We start from the raw sequence: 17,964 nt of genomic DNA on the forward strand, positions 1-17,964 counted from the left end.
GCTAAGCCCTTTCTATGCATTATCCCAAATCATCTTCACAACAAGTCTGTGAGGCAATTAAATGTCATGCCACATGAAAACTGTGGCTTAAATAACTTCCCCAACATTCAGACACTTGCTAAGTGGTGGAGCCCAGGCTTGTAGCCGAAGTCCACACTCTTAATTACCACTCTGTGATTTTCAAATCTTTTCTTAGCTTCAGAACAAAGTCTCATTCAGAAGCTCAATACGTACAATAGATAAACTTGAACCAAACCCGTTTGGTTGAATGAAGGTGAGGGGTTGAAGATCTAAACTTATTCCTTTGTTCCATGCCTTCAACAGGATGTCCAAGGAGACCAGGTTAAAAAACACTGCTCCCAATCTTTCCTTCACCCAAAATATACCTGACTGGGCCAGTTCCCTCTCAGGGCATCAATCTGAAACTGTTGTGTTCTTCAGTGGGATACCCAGCAAACACCTCTTGGGCTGTGTCACATCTCCCTTTAACCTAGAGCTGTGGGACAGAGTTTAGACACCTGACCCTTCCAGGTTCCTAACAAGCCCCGAATCCTCCCCACCACTGTGGGAGTGCACCATACCTACCTGCAAGCAAAACCTAGAAGGCATAGGGAGTTAATGCACCCAGGGCAAGCTTCAAGCCGTAAAGGACAGGATTGGATGGACAAAAGTGAAACTGCACGTAAAACTGACCAGCTTAACCTGGTTTTGCCGCCTCAAATAGGTTGTCGATTAATCAAACCTTGAGTTATTTTATAGCAACAGCACTGCACAAGCTCAATACAGGAACCCATGTCTCCAGGATGACCCCAGAACCAAGAACCCTCAGTCTACAGAGCTTAAGAATAGAAATGTCGCCACTGGAGGCCTTTACGAAGCGAAAAGTCCTTCAGTAAAGAAAATCTGGCTTCCAGAAGCCCGACTAGCTTATATGGACTGATTCAAGACTAGACAATTAGCTTCCAAGTTTGAAATTCCCCTAACCCCTTAACTTTTGCTCAAAACCCTGGATCTGGGAGAGAGATCTGAGACATTTGCCTCCTGTTTCCTTGCCTGTCGACCTCGCAATAAAGCTCTTCCTCAAAAGCCGGTGCTGTGGTGTGTGTCTATGCACGTCGGACCGTGATCCCTGTTCAGTAGCAAAATCTCCAACCTCCTGTTTCCCAGATAGACTTCTCATAGTTGAAGGCCCCATGACCTGAGGCAGTAATCTCCGTAATAACACGCCTACATTGACTTCTCTTTTTCTCTCTACTCTCCCTACTCCCTTACTCTTGAATCCCGGTATCACCTCACAAATACACAGCCTCGCCCAAGTCCCAGCCTCCAGAGGACTCAGTCCAAGTGAGAACATTCTGAAGTCTATGCGGCAACCTTAAAACCATAGCAATCAGCACCAAGCGGCACCATAACAGGACTGTGAGGGAGAGAAGCAGCAACCGGAGCTGTTGTCGTGCTTTTCCACCACTCTTAACATCCATCTTCCCACTTCTCACCTGCCTCGCTAATGATGCAACTTCCCTCAGGGGAAAAACTGCAGGGGAATTATAAACATAGAAATTTTTGTTGATGGATAAGTTGTGTTCTATTATATCTCTGAAATAAAATTAATATTCCTATATCATGATATTACTCTGTTATAACTTTAAAAAATTATGTGCAAATTAAAACAAGAATATTCTTTTCCAGTTCTAACCATGCAGTAGATACAACTGAATTGCAAAGCACAGCTTAGTCTAGACCCTAGAAATCTCTGGAGAAGGCAGAGAAATGTCCTGGAAGCTGAGTCAGCTAACCCCTCCTCAGGACTAGATTCTTCAGGCCACTAATACTACAGGCTCTCACTTCCCTGAACAATTTATTAGACTCTTATTGGTAAATATTTAATTTCAGAAGATAGGACATATAAATCAATAGGTACAACTTATACCAAATTCTAAATCAGTAGTGATAATAAAAGTTTCTACAGAAATTTTTGTAGAAATTTTTTTATTTTACTCATCAAAGAAAGTAAAATCGTTTGAGTTGATAAGACCAAGAAAAGCTCCTAAAAGGAAATGTGACTTGATCTGGGATAGGACCTGAAACAAAAGCAAAGAGAGGAGGGCATCCCAGGCTGGGAAGTGGAAGGTGAGAGTATAGAAAAGAGTGATGTGACGAAAGGCACTGGAAGGCATGCCGTGATGCATGGCACCAGAACACCCAAATCACTGGCATGATTGCCCTAAGGACGATCTGAATTGGGATCTGTTGTTAAAATGAAAGCTACAAATGTGAATGCAGAGGCCCTAATGCAGCAGTTCAAGATTAGAAAGTGCAGCTTTCAGAAAACTATGGATAAGCTCAACTATTTTAAAGTCTTTTCATATTTGCGCCCAGATCTAAGTAACTACTTACAGAATCAGAATTTATTTTTACAGATTTATATTTGTAAATTATAGATTTGTTTTATTTTTAGAGCAAGCCTCAATATAAAATTAGAATTTTAAAATTTAAATATTTGAACTCAAACATGAAAACAAATTTTAACACTCAACATATATAATAAAATTAAATACTCCCAATTCATCTATGCTTTCTGTCTTATTTTTCATGCCCATTTATACATAAAGAATCAAAATTTTAAATTACTAAATATGTACCATTCTCAAGGTTGAGAGGCTACAAAAATAAATAGTTCTGGAAAAACATATATAGAATCATTTTAAAAAATACCTCATGGATTTTGATATTTTGAGTTGATATCAATAATTCCAAAATCAATTATATTCTAATTCACTTGCTTTTCTTAGAAGTTTTCATTATTATTTATCTTTCTAGTTTAGTTCAATACGGTTTCTTCAATATTTAACTAATATTTAACTTTTTTCACCTACTTAAAAAATGAAAATTATTTGAAATATTTAGCTGAGTTAAAAAAAGAATGTTTCAAACAAAATATCTGACATTATAAACAAAGTTGTTTTGAAGAACTCTTTTAGAAAAACATTTGTGCTTTGATTTATAAATGGAGAAATAGCATATGTTTTTTAACCAAATTAGATGACTTTAAATGGGGCTTCTATGTATTTATTCTAATTTGCGTAAGAAATGTGACTATCAATACCTCTCCCTTACCTTATCCTTACTCAGAGATAGTGGCATGAGGATCATTTTCACTTTTTGACAGGCTTCATTTGAAATCTTGTCTCATGATCACTTCTAAAAATATCATTTGTTTCAGGCAGGAAGAAAGAAGGCAGAGATGTCACTGAAGTGGCAAGCTGGTCGTGCAGATATCTGTGTTCCATACAACCACTTGGGGGACATTCAGTCAAGAATCCTGTGTTCACCTGCATCTCTCAAAACTTACTTTTGGACATTGCTCATAGAGTAACATAAGTTAGGGTAACTAATGTGCTAAGCAAATTATATGAGTCCAAATAAAGAAGAAATTAATTTAAATAAGTCCAAATAAATACAGCATTGTGTCAAAAATTTTTAATAATGATAAATAACCACTAATGAGAAAGAATATTTTCTAAGCTCCATGAAGATAGAGATTATGCTTATTTCATTGAGTAATATAGATCTACACCCAGACATAAAACATGCTTCATAAATATTTGTTGAATTATTTAATTAACTTATTTGATGTTGGTTTACAGAGGATCTGTTATTTATCTCCCTGATAAAAATTCTATAATTAAATCTACAAACTTTTGCTTGACAATTTTAAAATGAGAATAAGAAGATTCACTGCTTAATGAGCCATGGAGCTGTGATGGAACAGTATTCATCCCTGAAGTAGAGGTGGGTATGCAAGAAGATCAGAATGCTTGGGTGGTTGTAAGGATTCTCCCCTCCCAGGGCACAGATAAACAGAAAGTTTGAGCTCCTCTTTTCTAGGCTCTCAGCAAACCTCCCTATCTGTTCATCTCATTTTCTTTTGACTGCAAAAGAGTACGGCTGACTGAGGCTTCAGTTTCCTTAAGTTACACTCACACTTATTCATGACTTCTTAATTCTACACCCCAGTAACCCCAAGTCTCACAACATATTTAGAAACCGTTTCTTGGATGGCATCCTCAATTGGCTAATCTCATCAATGCATTCACTCCTAGTACTTTTATACTTCAAGTTCAGTCACTACTATGTCTGATGTTCTGTTAAGGCAACAGTTTTGAATAGGCAATAGCAAGCAAATGAGGTGAGATATAGTATTAGCTTCTAGCTATGGTACTAAAATAAACCTCAAGGCTCATTTTAATGTAATATTCACTTTTATATATTTTATTATATTAAGATATGTATCATAAAATCATAATGAGAGGTCTTGGAATTTTGAAAATTTTAAGAATTTTGACATGAATACATAAAGACATGTTTAGGATATCCTCTATACGAAAGTATATCTAAATGGGAATATATTTTTCCATTTGCTATTTATTCAAACTCTTTTCTATTTGTTTCTCCTCTCTTTACCTTTTTTTGGGGGGAGGGGGGGTTGTGGTATTCAGTAACCAGTAAAGCCATACAGTAGACAAAAAAGAAAAGTAAAAGGGTTTATCTAACTATAATTCATTGTTTTAAGAGCTCATTCCCAAGTTATACATTAGTCCTATTATTGTGTTCATTTTTTGAACATTTTTCTTGCTTAACTTAAAGCAAGAAATTGACTTAAAACAATAAGTGAATTTCTTTCTATCTAATAATTGTCTCTATAGCAATTGTTCTATTTTCTACAATACTGTATAGCTTTTTTAAATATCTGAAAAGTAATTTCTAGATCTTAAAATGACTAAAATTACAGCTTTAATTTCTATTTTAGCATACGATGCAAGTTAGTGCCATATTTGTATAACCTGTCAATTTTCTATTATATGAACTATATATCATATGAACATTCCCCAGTGACTCCAAATGGTTAAATGGAGTCTGCCAAAGTGTTACAGTGAATAAATGAAATACACACACAAATCTGTAGCAAGAACAGAGGAGAAATCATCTGTTACAGATACCCACCTCCAAAGAGAAGAATCTCAGGATTACTTCTCTCTGGTTTGGAATAGCACCACCTCCAGTCAATTTCACTACCATTAGCTGCAAAATGCCCCCAAACCAGCTGACCACGGATGGGGCTATTTTGTATATTACAACTTTACCATTGGAGAAGGTTTGCCACCCCACACTCTTCTTTCTAGCAGTAGTTAAGGTACAGTGCCAGCATGTTCCTGAGATGATGCCACAGGAATATGAACCATGTTATTGGCATGGTGAAAAATACTTGTTTTCCAGGTTGTTTTTGCCCCTAAGAATGGATCAAATCACCCCCAAAACTATAGAAAAACAGTAATTTATATGCAACTTATTAGTACAGATCTTCCTCAACTTACGTTGGTGTTACTTCTCATTGAACCCCACTGTAAGTTGAAAGTATTGTAAGTCGAAAATTCATTTAACACACCTAATCTACCAAACATCACTGCTCAGCCTAACCTACTTTATTTTTTTAAAAAACGTCTTTATTGGAGTATAATTGCTTTACAATGGTGTGTTAGTTTCTGCTTTATAACAAAGTGAATCAGTTATACATATACATATGTTCCCATATCTCTTCCCTCTTGCGTCTCCCTCCCTCCCACCCTCCCTATCCCATAACCATAACCTACTTTAAACGTGCTTAGAATACTCACATTAGTCTACAGTTGGACAAAATCAACTAACACAAAGCCTATTTTATAATAAAGTGTTGAAGATCTCATGTAGTTTATAGACTATCTTACTGCAAGTGAAAAACAGAATGGTTGTATTGGTACAGAATGGCTGTAAGTATATCGGTGGTTTGCCCTTGTGATTGTGTGGCTGACTGGGAGCTGTGGCTGCTGCCACTGCCCAGCATCGGGAGAGAGGATCATACCACATGTCACTAGCCTGGAAAAGACCAAAATTGAAAGTACAGTTTCTCCTGAATGCGCATTGCTTTCACACTACCATAAAGTCGAACAATTGTAATCTTGAACCTACGTAAGCCAAGGACCATCTGTACACATATGTACATATATCTCACACATGTTTAAAAAATAAAATCCTTGACACTCTCACACCCGGTCTAGCTTATTGGTTCACTTATTTACAGAAAGTCTCCCTATCAAAAATGATACTTCTCCCACTTCCCTGGTGGCGCAGTGGTTGACAGTCCGCCTGCCGATGCAGGGGACACGGGTTCGTGCCCCAGTGAGGGAAGATTCCACATGCCGCAGAGCGGCTGGGCCCGTGAGCCATGGCTGCTGAGCCTGTGTGTCTGGAGCCTGTGCTCCACAATGGGAGAGGTCACAACAGTGAGAGGCCCACATACCGCAAAAAATAAATAAATTAATAAATATATATATATATATATATATATATATATATATATATATATATATATATGCCTATAGAATACTTTAAAATGTTTTGCATACTAGGCCACAATATTCATGGCAAATGTTTCAAGCTTCTCTTGTGGATGCTTTCTTGAGCTCATTAAAGGCTCCTCTGCTGGGCCCTTCTGACTTCAAATCCCCTAATACAGATTATATATTCTGTTCCTTTGTTGGTCTGCACATGGTTGTCTGGCTGTCATTCTACACAGACTTTTACCATCAGAATCCCCTCACTTTCTCTTTTGGGCAAGACCAAAAACAGATCTATCTTGCAAGCTCTCTCTTGTGAGATCTACCTCTGGTCCACAGGAAACACTCACAATTCCTTTATTCTATTAAACCTTGGGATAAAAGCTGACTTCCATCCTGCAATCATAGACTACATTAGCTTATCGGGTATGAGTCAGGCAGCGCCCTCAACTCTTGTTTCCCCCTTTTTGTCTGAGATGTAGGTAAGGATTCACAGAATGACAACAGCACTCTACCAAGAAAACTTTCTTACAAAGTCCTTCTCACTCTTCTCTGACTATTTCTACATCCTTGATCTGGCCAAGGAATCCAAGAGTCATAAGTATGCTTCTAGATATTTTTCTTTGTAACTTCAGAATATGAGGATTTAGCTCACATTCACTTTGGCATTGAAAATTAATTGTATTGATGACTTAGGAAAAATTGAGGCAGGAAAGATCTTCTTCACACTTTCAACTGAAATATATGTTGATCAGAAATCAACATAACTTTCTCTGATGAACTAAAACTAGGCAAGCCCAAGCACAGAATACAATAGAAAATTCTATATATACAGTATGGCACAACTTCCAAAATAAAAAGGAGAAAGGTGAGGAGGAAAAGGAAGAAAGTAGAAGAAGCAATAGCAAGGTAACCAAAGTCTGCCAGGAAATGCCAATAGCATTCCTGAAGATACTTCTTTACAAGAAACAGCTTTGGACCAACCATTCAGCAGATCACATGCAGCAACAGATTTCACAATAAAAGAGCAGTCGCCTCAAAACAGGATTTTCTCTCTACGTGGTGAAAAAAACATAGAAACCCATCTTTCATCAGGACTTCTAGTTATCCAAACCCAACTGAAATTCAGCGAGCTAGGGAACTGTTTACCCAGTCCAATAATTCAGCTTCCTGGGGGCACAAAGCAGAGTGGAAAAGAGTAGGAAATAGATCTAGAAGGATAAATGAAAGGTGACCAGCCCATCAATGAAGTTTGTGGAAAGTTTCTAATGCAATTAAGATCTTAGAACTAGAAATCAGAATTTAGCATTTGCAGCAGAAATATGTCACCTAATGTCTACCTATGCACCAGCCAGTATTACAGTCACCAGGTAATATGTTATAATGACAAGGGCCATCCAGACTTTATTTCCTGAATGGAAGTTAAAAAGTTCAATCTGGAAAATAAAATATAGGCTCATTCATGTGAAATAGTCACACTAATTCTTCTTTGATGATAGTGCACCAATTAAAGGATGACACATTTTAACAATTTAAGCAAGTTGAAGATTCATGATCTTAAAACTGTCAAACACCTGGATCATTTTCACCTCATAGTAATGGGGCTAATCTAGCCCATGCAAAACAATGGAAACAGAATAGAAAAGGAATTCTTTTAACTAAGGTTTCGTATCTGCAGAAATCAGGAAAATATATAAAGCAAAGGCACATAAGAAAATGAATATCAAATAAATAATCTGGAAGCCAAGAAGGTGACAAAAAGTAGAAAATAAGGAGCACATAGGGAGTAATCCACAGTAATCCACAGTAAATGCCTCTAACAGATCTGGTTTTCTAGGGCTTTGAAGAAAAACGAAGTTTTGGCCAATTTACAAACCTTACAGAATTGAGTTTATCTGAACAATTGAGAAAGAGAGAGCAAAAGAGAAGATGCCTGATGACGTTCCTTTTCACATGAGACCTGACTATACTTCATGAAATTATCTTCCGATAGATTTACCAGTATTCGTTCAATAAATTTACATTTACTTGAAACACTTAAGTGACACATACTTCTTACAACCAACCAAACAGTGTAACTAGGATATCCAATGACTACTACTATAATTTCTATCCTATCAAAATTTATTGGAAACCTAAATTAAAATGGATCATAGACCTAAATGTAAGCTAAAATCATAAAACTTTTTGAAGAAAACATGGGAGAAAATTTTTGTGACCTTGGGTGAGACAAAGATCTTTTAAATACAACAGCAAAAATTCAGTCCATAAAAAAAGATAAATCAGACTTCTTCTAAGTTAAAAACTTTTGCCCATCAAAAGACACTGTTAAGGGGTAGCTTCAAGATGGCAGAAGAGTAAGACGTGGAGATGACCTTCCTCCCCACAAATACATCAGAAATACATCTACACGTGGACCAACTCCTACAGAACACCTACTGAACGCTGGCAGAAGACCTCAGACCTCCCAAAAGGCAAGAAACTCCCCACGTACCTGAGTAGGGCAAAAGAAAAAAGAAAAAACAGAGACAAAAGAATAAGGATGGGACCCGCACCAGTGGGAGGGAGCTGTGAAGGAGGAAAGGTTTCCACACACTAGGAAGGCTCTAGGCGGGCAGAGGCTGCGGGTGGAGGAGGGGGAAAGCTTTGGAGCCACGGAGGGGAGCGCAGCAACAGGGGTGCGGAGGGCAAAGCGGAGAGATTCCCGCACAGAGGATCGGTGCCGACCAGCACTCACCAGCCCGAGAGGCTTGTCTGCTCACCGGCCGGCGCGCACGGGGCTGGGAGCTGAGGCTCAGCCTTCGGTCGGATGCAGGGAGAGGACTGGGGTTGGCGGTGTGAACACAGCCTGAAGGGGGCTAGTGCGCCACAGCTAGCCGGGAGGGAGTCCAGGAAAAAGTCTGGAGCTGCCGAAGAGGCAAGAGACTTTTTCTTCCCTCTTTGTTTCCTGGTGCGCGAGGAGAGGGGATTAAGAGCGCAGCTTAAAGGAGCTTCAGAGACGGTCGTGAGCTGCGGCTAAAAGCGCAGACCACAGAGACGGGCATGAGACGTTAAGGCTGCTGCTGCCACCACCAAGAAGCCTGTGTGCGAGCACAGGTCACTATCCACACCTCCCTTCCGGGGAGCCTGTGCAGCCCGCCACTGCCAGGGTCCTGTGATCCAGGGACAACTTCCCCGGGAGAACGCACAGCGCGCCTCAGGCTGATGCAACGTCATGCCGGCCTCTGCCGCTCCAGCCTCGTCCCGCATCCATACCCCTCCCTCCCCCTGACCTCAGTGAGCCAGAGCCCCCGAATCAGCTGCTCCTTTAACCCCGTCCTATCTGAGCAAAGAACAGACGCCCTCAGGCGATCTATATGCAGAGGCGGGTCCAAATCCAAAGTTAAACCCCAGGAGCTGTGCGAATAAAGAGAAAGGGAAATCTCTCCCAGCAGCCTCGGGAGCAGAGGATTAAATCTCCACAAACAACTTGATGTACCCTGCATCTGTGGAATACCTGAATAGACAACGAATCACCCAAAATTGAGGAGGTGGACTTTGGGAGCAATGATATACAATTTTTTTCCCCTTTTTCTCTTTTTGTGTGTATGTGTATGCGTCTGTGTGTGATTTTGTCTGTATACCTTTGCTTTTACCATTTGTCCTAGGGTTCTGTCTGTCTGGGGTTTTTTTTTCTTTTTCTTAAATTACTTTTTAAAAATTTATTTTAATAATTATTTTTCATTTTAATAACTTTATTTTATTTGATTTTGTTATTTTATTTTATTTCTTCTTTCTTTCTTTCTTTTTTTAAATCCCTTTTATTCTGAGCCATGTGAATGACAGGCTCTTGGTGCTCCAGCCAGGCGTCAGGGCTGTGCCTGTGAGGTGGGAGAGCCAACTTCAGGACACTGGTCCACAAGAGACCTCCCAGCTCCACGTAATATCAAATGGTGAGAATCTCCCAGAGATCTCCATCTCAATGCCAAGACGCAGCTCCACTCAACGACCAGCAAGCTACAGTGCTGGACACCCTATGCCAAGCAACTAGCAAGACAGGAGCACAACCCCATCCATTAGATGAGAGGCTGCCTAAAATCATAAAAAGGCCACAGATACCCCCAAAACACACCACCACACGTTGACCTGCCCACAAGAAAGACAAGATCCAGCCTCATCCACCAGAACACAGGCACTAGTCCCCCCAACCAGGAAGCCTACACAACCCACTAAACCAATCTTAGCCACTGGGGACACACACCAAAAGCAAAGGGAGCTACAAACCTGCAGTCTGCGAAAAGGAGACCCCAAACACAATAAGTTAAGCAAAATCAGAAGACGCAGAAACACACAGCAGATGAAGGAGTAAGGCAAAAAACCCACCAGACCTAACAAATGAAGAGGAAATAGGCAGTCTACCTGAAAAAGAATTCAGCATAATGATAGTAAAGATGATCCAAAATCTTGGAAATAGAATGAAGAAAATACAGGAAACGATTAACAAGGACCTAGAAGAACTAAAGAGCAAACAAACAGAGTGATGAACAACTAAATGAAATGAAAAATTCTCTAGAAGGAATCAATAGAAGAATAACTGAGGCAGAAGAGCAGATAAGTGACTGGGAAGATAAAATAGTGGAAATAACTACTGCAGAGCAGAATAAAGAAAAAACAATGAAAAGAATTGAGGACAGTCTCAGAGACCTCTGGAACATTAAACACACTAACATTCAAATTATAGAGGTCCCAGAAGAAGAAGAGAAAAAGAAAGGGACTGAGAAAATATGTGAAGATATTATAGTTGAAAACTTCCCTAATATGGGAAAGGAAATAGTTAGTCAAGTCCAGGAAGCACAGAGAGCCCCATACATGATAAATCCAAGGAGAAACATACCAAGACACATATTAATCAAACTATCAAAAGTTAAACACAAAGAAAACATATTAAAAGCAGCAAGGAAAAAACAACAAATAACACACAAGGGAATCCCTATAAGGTTAACAGCTGATCTTTCAGCAGAAACTTTGCAAGCCAGAAGGGAGCGGCAGGACATATTTAAAGTGATGAAGGAGAAAAATCTACAACCCAGATTACTCTACCCAGCAAGGATCTCATTCAGATTTGATGGAGAAATTAAAACCTTTAAAGACAAGCAAAAGCTAAGAGGATTCAGCACAACCAAACCAGCTTCACAAAAAATGCTAAAGGAACAAGAGAAGGAAAAGACCTACAATAACAAACCCAAAACAATTAAGAAAATGGTAATAGGAACATACATATCAATAATTACCTTAAATGTAAATGGATTAAATGCTCCAATGAAAAGACAGACTGGCTGAATGGATACAAAAACAAGACCCGTATATATGCTGTCTAGAAGAGACCCACCTCAGAACTAGGGACACATGCAGACTGAAAGTGAGGGGATGGAAAAACATATTCCACGCAAATGGAAATCAAAAGAAAGCTGGAGTAGCAATTCTCATATAAGACAAAATAGACTTTAAAACAAAGACTATTACAAGAGACAAAGAATGACAGTACATAATGATCAAGGGATCAATCCAAGAAGAAAATATAACAATTGTAAATATTTATGGACCCAACATAGGAGCAACTCAATACATAAGGCAAATACAGCCAAAAAAGGGGAAATCAACAGGAACACAATCATAGTAGGGGACTTTAACACCCCACTTTCACCAATGGGCAGATCATTCAAAATGAAAATAAATAAGGAAACACAAGCTTTAAATGATACGTTAAACAAGATGGACTTAATTGATATTTATAGGACATTCCATGCAATAACAACAGAATACACATTTTTCTCAAGTGCTCATGGAACATTCTCCAGGACAGATCATATTGTGGGTCACAAATCAAGCCCTGGTAAATGTAAGAAAATTGAAATCATATCAAGTATCTTTTCCAACCACAACACTATGAGACTAGATATCAAATACAGGAAAAATCTGTAAAAAATAAAAACACATGGAGGCTAAACAGTACACTACTTAATAATCAAGAGATCACTGAAGAAATCAAAGAGGAAATCAAAAAATACCTAGAAACAAATGACAATGAAAACACGACAACCCAAAACCTATGGGATGCAGCCAAAGCAGTTTTGAGGGAAGTTTATAGCAATACACTCCTACCTTAAGAAACAAGAAACACCTCAAATCAACAACTTATCCTTACACCTAAAGCAATTAGAGAAAGAAGAACAAAAAAAAACCCAAAGTTAGCAGAAGGAAAGAAATCATAAAGAGCAGATCAGAAATAAATGAAAAAGAAATGAAGGAAATGATAGCAAAGATCAATAAAACGAAAAGCTGTTCTTTGAGAAGACAAACAAAATTGATAAGCCATTAGTCAGACTCATCAAGAAAAAAAGGGAGAAGACTCAAATCAATAGAATTAGAAATGAAAAAGGAGAAGTAACTGACACTGCAGAAATATAAAGGATCATGAGAGATTACAAGCAACTATATGCCAATAAAATGGACAACCTGGAAGAAATGGACAAATCCTTAGAAATGCACAACCTTCCAAGACTGGACCAGGAAGAAATAGAAAATATGAATAGACCAATCACAAGCACTGAAATTGAAACTGTGATTAAAAATCTTCAAACAAACAAAAGCCCAGGACCAGATGGCTTCACAGGAAAATTCTTCCAAACATTTAGAGAAGAGCTAACACCTATCCTTCTCAAACTCTTCCAAAATGTAGCAGAGAGGAGGAACACTCCCAAACTCATTCTACGAATCCACCATCACCCTCATACAAAAACCAGACAAAGATGTCACAAAGAAAGAAAACTACAGGCCAATATCACTGATGAACATAGATGCAAAAATCCTCAACAAAATACTAGCAAACAGAATCCAAAAGCACTGTAAAAGGATCATACACCATGATCAAGTGGGGTTTATCCCAGGAATGCAAGTATTCTTCAATATAAACAAATCAATCAATGTGATACACCATATTAACAAATTGAAGGAGAAAACCCATATGATCATCTCAATAGATGCAGAGAGGGCTTTCAACAAAATTCAACACCTATTTATGATAAAAAATCTCCAGAAAGTAGGCACAGAGGGAACTTACCTCAACATAATAAAGACCATATATGACAAACCCACAGCCAACATCGTCCTCAATGGTGAAAAATTGAAACCATTTCCACTAAGATCAGGAACAAGACAAGGTTGCCCACTCTCACCACTATTATTCAACATAGTTTTGGAAGTTTTAGCCACAGAAATCAGAGAAGAAAAGGAAATAAAAGGAATCCAAATCGGAAAACAAGAAGTAAAGCTGTCACTGTTTGCAGATGACATGATACTATACATAGAGAATTCTAAAGATGCTACCAGAAAACTACTAGAGCTAATCAATGAATTTGGTAAAGTAGCAGGATACAAAATTAATGCAGAGGAATCGCTTGCATTCCTATACACTAATGATGAAAAATCTGAAAGTGAAATCAAGAAAACACTCCCATTTACCATTGCAACAAAAAGAATAAAATATCTAGGAATAAACCTACCTAAGGAGACAAAAGACCTGTATGCAGAAAATTATAAGACATTGATGAAAGAAATTAAAGATGATATTATTAAAAATAATAGATGGAGAGATATACCATGTTCCTGGATTGGAAGAACGAACATTGTGAAAAAGACTCTACTACCCAAAGCAATCTACAGATTTAATGCAATCCCTATCCAACTACCACTGGCATTTTTCACAGAATTAGAACAAAAAATTTCACAATTTGTATGGAAACACAAAAGACCCCGAATAGCCAAAACAATCTTGAGAGAGAAAAACGGAGCTGGAGGAATCAGGCTCTTGGACTTCAGACTATACTACAAAGCTACAGTAATCAAGACACTGTGGTACTGGCACAAAAGCAGAAATATAGATCAATGGAACAGGATAGAAAGCCCAGAGATAAACTCATTCACATATGGTCACCTTATCTTTGATAAAGGAGGCAAGAATATACAGTGGAGAAAAGACAGCCTCTTCAATAAGTGGTGCTGGGAAAACTGGACAGCTACATGGAAAAGAATGAAATTAGAACACTCCCTAACACCATACACAAAAATAAACTCACAATGGATTAAAGACCTAAATGTAAGGCCAGACACTATCAAACTCTTAGGGGAAAACATAGGCAGAACACTCTATGACATAAATCACAGCAATATCCTTATTGATCCATCTCCTAGAGAAATGGAAATAAAAGCGATAATAAACAAATGGGACCTAATGAAACTGAAAAGCTTTTGCACAGCAAAGGAAACCGTAAACAAGATGAAAAGACACCCCTCGGAATGGGAGAATATATCTTCAAATGAAGCAACTGACAAAGGATTAATCTCCAAAATTTACAAGCAGCTCATGCAGCTCAATATCAAAAGGACAAAAAACCCAATCCAAACATGGGCAGAAGACCTAAATAGACATTTCTCCAAAGATATTCAGACTGCCAACAAGCACATGAAAGAATGCTCAACATCATTAATCATTAGAGAAATGCAAATCAAAACTACAATGAGATATCATCTCACACCAGTCAGAATGGCCATCATCAAAAAATCTACAAACAATAAATGCTGGAGAGGGTGTGGAGAAAAGGGAACACTCTTGCACTGCTGGTGGGAATGTAAATTGATACAGCCACTATGGAGAACAGTTTGGAGGTTCCTTAAAAAACTAAAAATAGAACTACCATACAACTCAGCAATCCCACTACTGGGCATATACTCTGAGAAAACCATAATTCAAAAAGAGTCATGTACCAAAATGTTCATTGCAGCTCTATTTACAATAGCCAGGACACGGAAGCAACCTAAGTGTCCATCAACAGTTGAATGGATAAAGAAGATGTGGCACATGTATACAATGGAATATTACTCAGCCATAAAAAGAAGTGAAATTGAGTTATTTGTAGTGAGATGGATGGACCTAGAGTCTGTCATACAGAGTGAAGTAAGTCAGAAAGAGAAAAACAAATACCATATGCTAACACATATATATTGAATCTAAGGAAAAAAAATGGTCATGAAGAACCTAGGGGCAACATGGGAATAAAGGCACGGACCTACTAGAGAATGGACTTGAGGATACGGGGCAGGGGAAGGGTAAGCTGTGACAAAGTGAGAGAGTGGCATGGACATATATACACTACCAAACGTAAAAAAGATAGCTAGTGGGAAGCAGCCACATAGCACAAGGAGATCAGCTCAGTGCTTTGTGACCACCTAGAGGGGTGTGTTAGGGAGTGTGAGAGGGAGGGAGAAGCAAGAGGGAAGAGATATGGGGACATATGTATATGTATAACTGATTCACTTTGTTATAAAGCAGAAACTAACACACCATTGTAAAGCAATTATACTCCAATAAAGATGTTTAAAAAAAAATACACTGTTAAGAAAATTAAATATAAGCCACAAATTGGGAGGAATTTTTCAAATTATATATCTGATAGAGGACTTGTATGCCAAATTCATAAAGGATTTTAAAAATTCAATAAAAATAAAAACAAAGCAATTAAAAATGAGCAAATATTTGAATAGACATTTCACCAAAGAAAATATAAAAATGGCTAGTAAGCACATGAATAGATGTTAAACATAATTAGTCTTTAGGAAAATGCAAATAAAAATTACAATGAGATACAACATCACATCCACTAGAATGGTTATATCAGAAAGACAAATGTTATAAGGTTGTAGAGAAACTGGAAATCTCCTCATACATAGATACTGGAAATGTAAAATGGTACATTTTAGAAAACCAAAAGTAGTTTCTTAAAATATTGAACATAAATTTGCATGTGACACAGCAACTACACTCCTAGGAACCTACCCAAGAGAAATGAAAATATATGTCAACACAAAGGCTTATATGAAAATGTTCATAGTGGCATTATTCGCAGTAGCCGAAAAGTAGTAACATTCCAAATATCCATCAGTGAAAAAAAAAATTGTAACATATTCATACAATGGATTATTATTCAGCAATAAAAAGGAACAAAAGTATTGAGAAATGCCACAACTGAGATGAATCTCAAAATCATTAAGCTCAGTACAAGAAACCAGATGCAAAATACTTCATATTGTGTAATTATATTTACATGCCATTTCCATAAAAGCAAATCTGTAGAGACAGAAAGTGTACCAGTGATTGCCTAAAGCTGAGGGTAGAAGTGGAGATTGACTGCAAACAGGCTTGAGAGATCAGTTGCACATGATGTAATGCTTTAAAACTGGACTGTAGTGATGTTTGCACAACTATGTATACTGACCAGAATTCCTTGAATTGCACACTTAAAGGCATGTGAATTTTTTGCCATGGAGCAACTAAGCCTGTGCGCCACAACTACTGAGCCTGTGCTCTAGAGCCCACAAGCCACAACTACTGAGCCCACATGCCATAACTACTGAAGCCCACATGCCTAGAGCCCATGCTCCGCAACAAGAGAAGCCACGGCAATGAGAAGCCCGTGCACCACAACGAAGAGTAGCCCCCACTTGCTGCAATTAGAGAAAGCCTGTGCTCAGCAACAAAGACCTAACACAGCCAAAAAATAAATAAATAAAATTTTTTTAAAAGACATGTGAATTTTATATATAAATTATACCTCAATCAAGCTATTTTTTGTTTTAAATTGACCACTTCTACTGAACATAGTACTGGAATCCTAGCCAGAGCAATTAGGCAAGAAAAAGAAATGAAAGACATCCAAATAAAAAAGGAAGAAGTTAAATTGTCTCTGTTTACAGATGACATGATCTTACATATAGAAAACCCAGAAGATTCTACCAAGAAACTGTTAGAAGTAATAAACTAATTCAGTCAAGTTGCAGAATACAAAATCAACACACAAAAATCAGTTATGTTTCTATACACTAACAACAAATTGCCTGAAAAAGAAATTTTAAAAAATAATTACATTTACAATAGTATCACGAAGAATAAGCTATTTAGGAATAAATTTAACCAAGGAAGTGAATGATCTGTACATGGAAAACTATAAGACACTGAGGGGAAAAAAATGAGGAGACATAAATAAATAAATAAATAAGAAAGATAGCCTGTGTTCTTTATTTGGAAAAATTAGCATTGCGAAAATGTCCATCCTACCCAAAGTGACCTACAGATTAAATGCAATCCCTATCAACTTTCCAATGGCATTTTTCACAGAAATAGACAAAAAATATCCTAAAATTTTCATGGAACCACAAGCCTCCTGAATAGCCAAAGCAATCTTGAGAGAGAACAAAACTTAAGGCTTCACACGTCCTGATGTCAAACTATATTACAAAGCTATCGTAATCAAAACAGTATGGTACTGGCATAAAAACAGACACATAGACCAATGGAACAGAATAGAAAGCCCAGAAATAAACCCACATATATGCAGTCAACTAAAATGCTTAACTAATCCTCAGGGAAATGCAAATCAAAACCACAATAAGATACAACCTCACATCTGTTAGGATGGCTTTTATGAAAAAGACAAGAGATAACAAGTATTGGTGAGGACATGGAGAAAAGAGAATCCTTGTACATCATTGGTGAGAC

Source organism: Orcinus orca, chromosome 3, assembly GCF_937001465.1.
Source record: "Orcinus orca chromosome 3, mOrcOrc1.1, whole genome shotgun sequence".
Taxonomy (NCBI): domain Eukaryota; kingdom Metazoa; phylum Chordata; class Mammalia; order Artiodactyla; family Delphinidae; genus Orcinus; species Orcinus orca.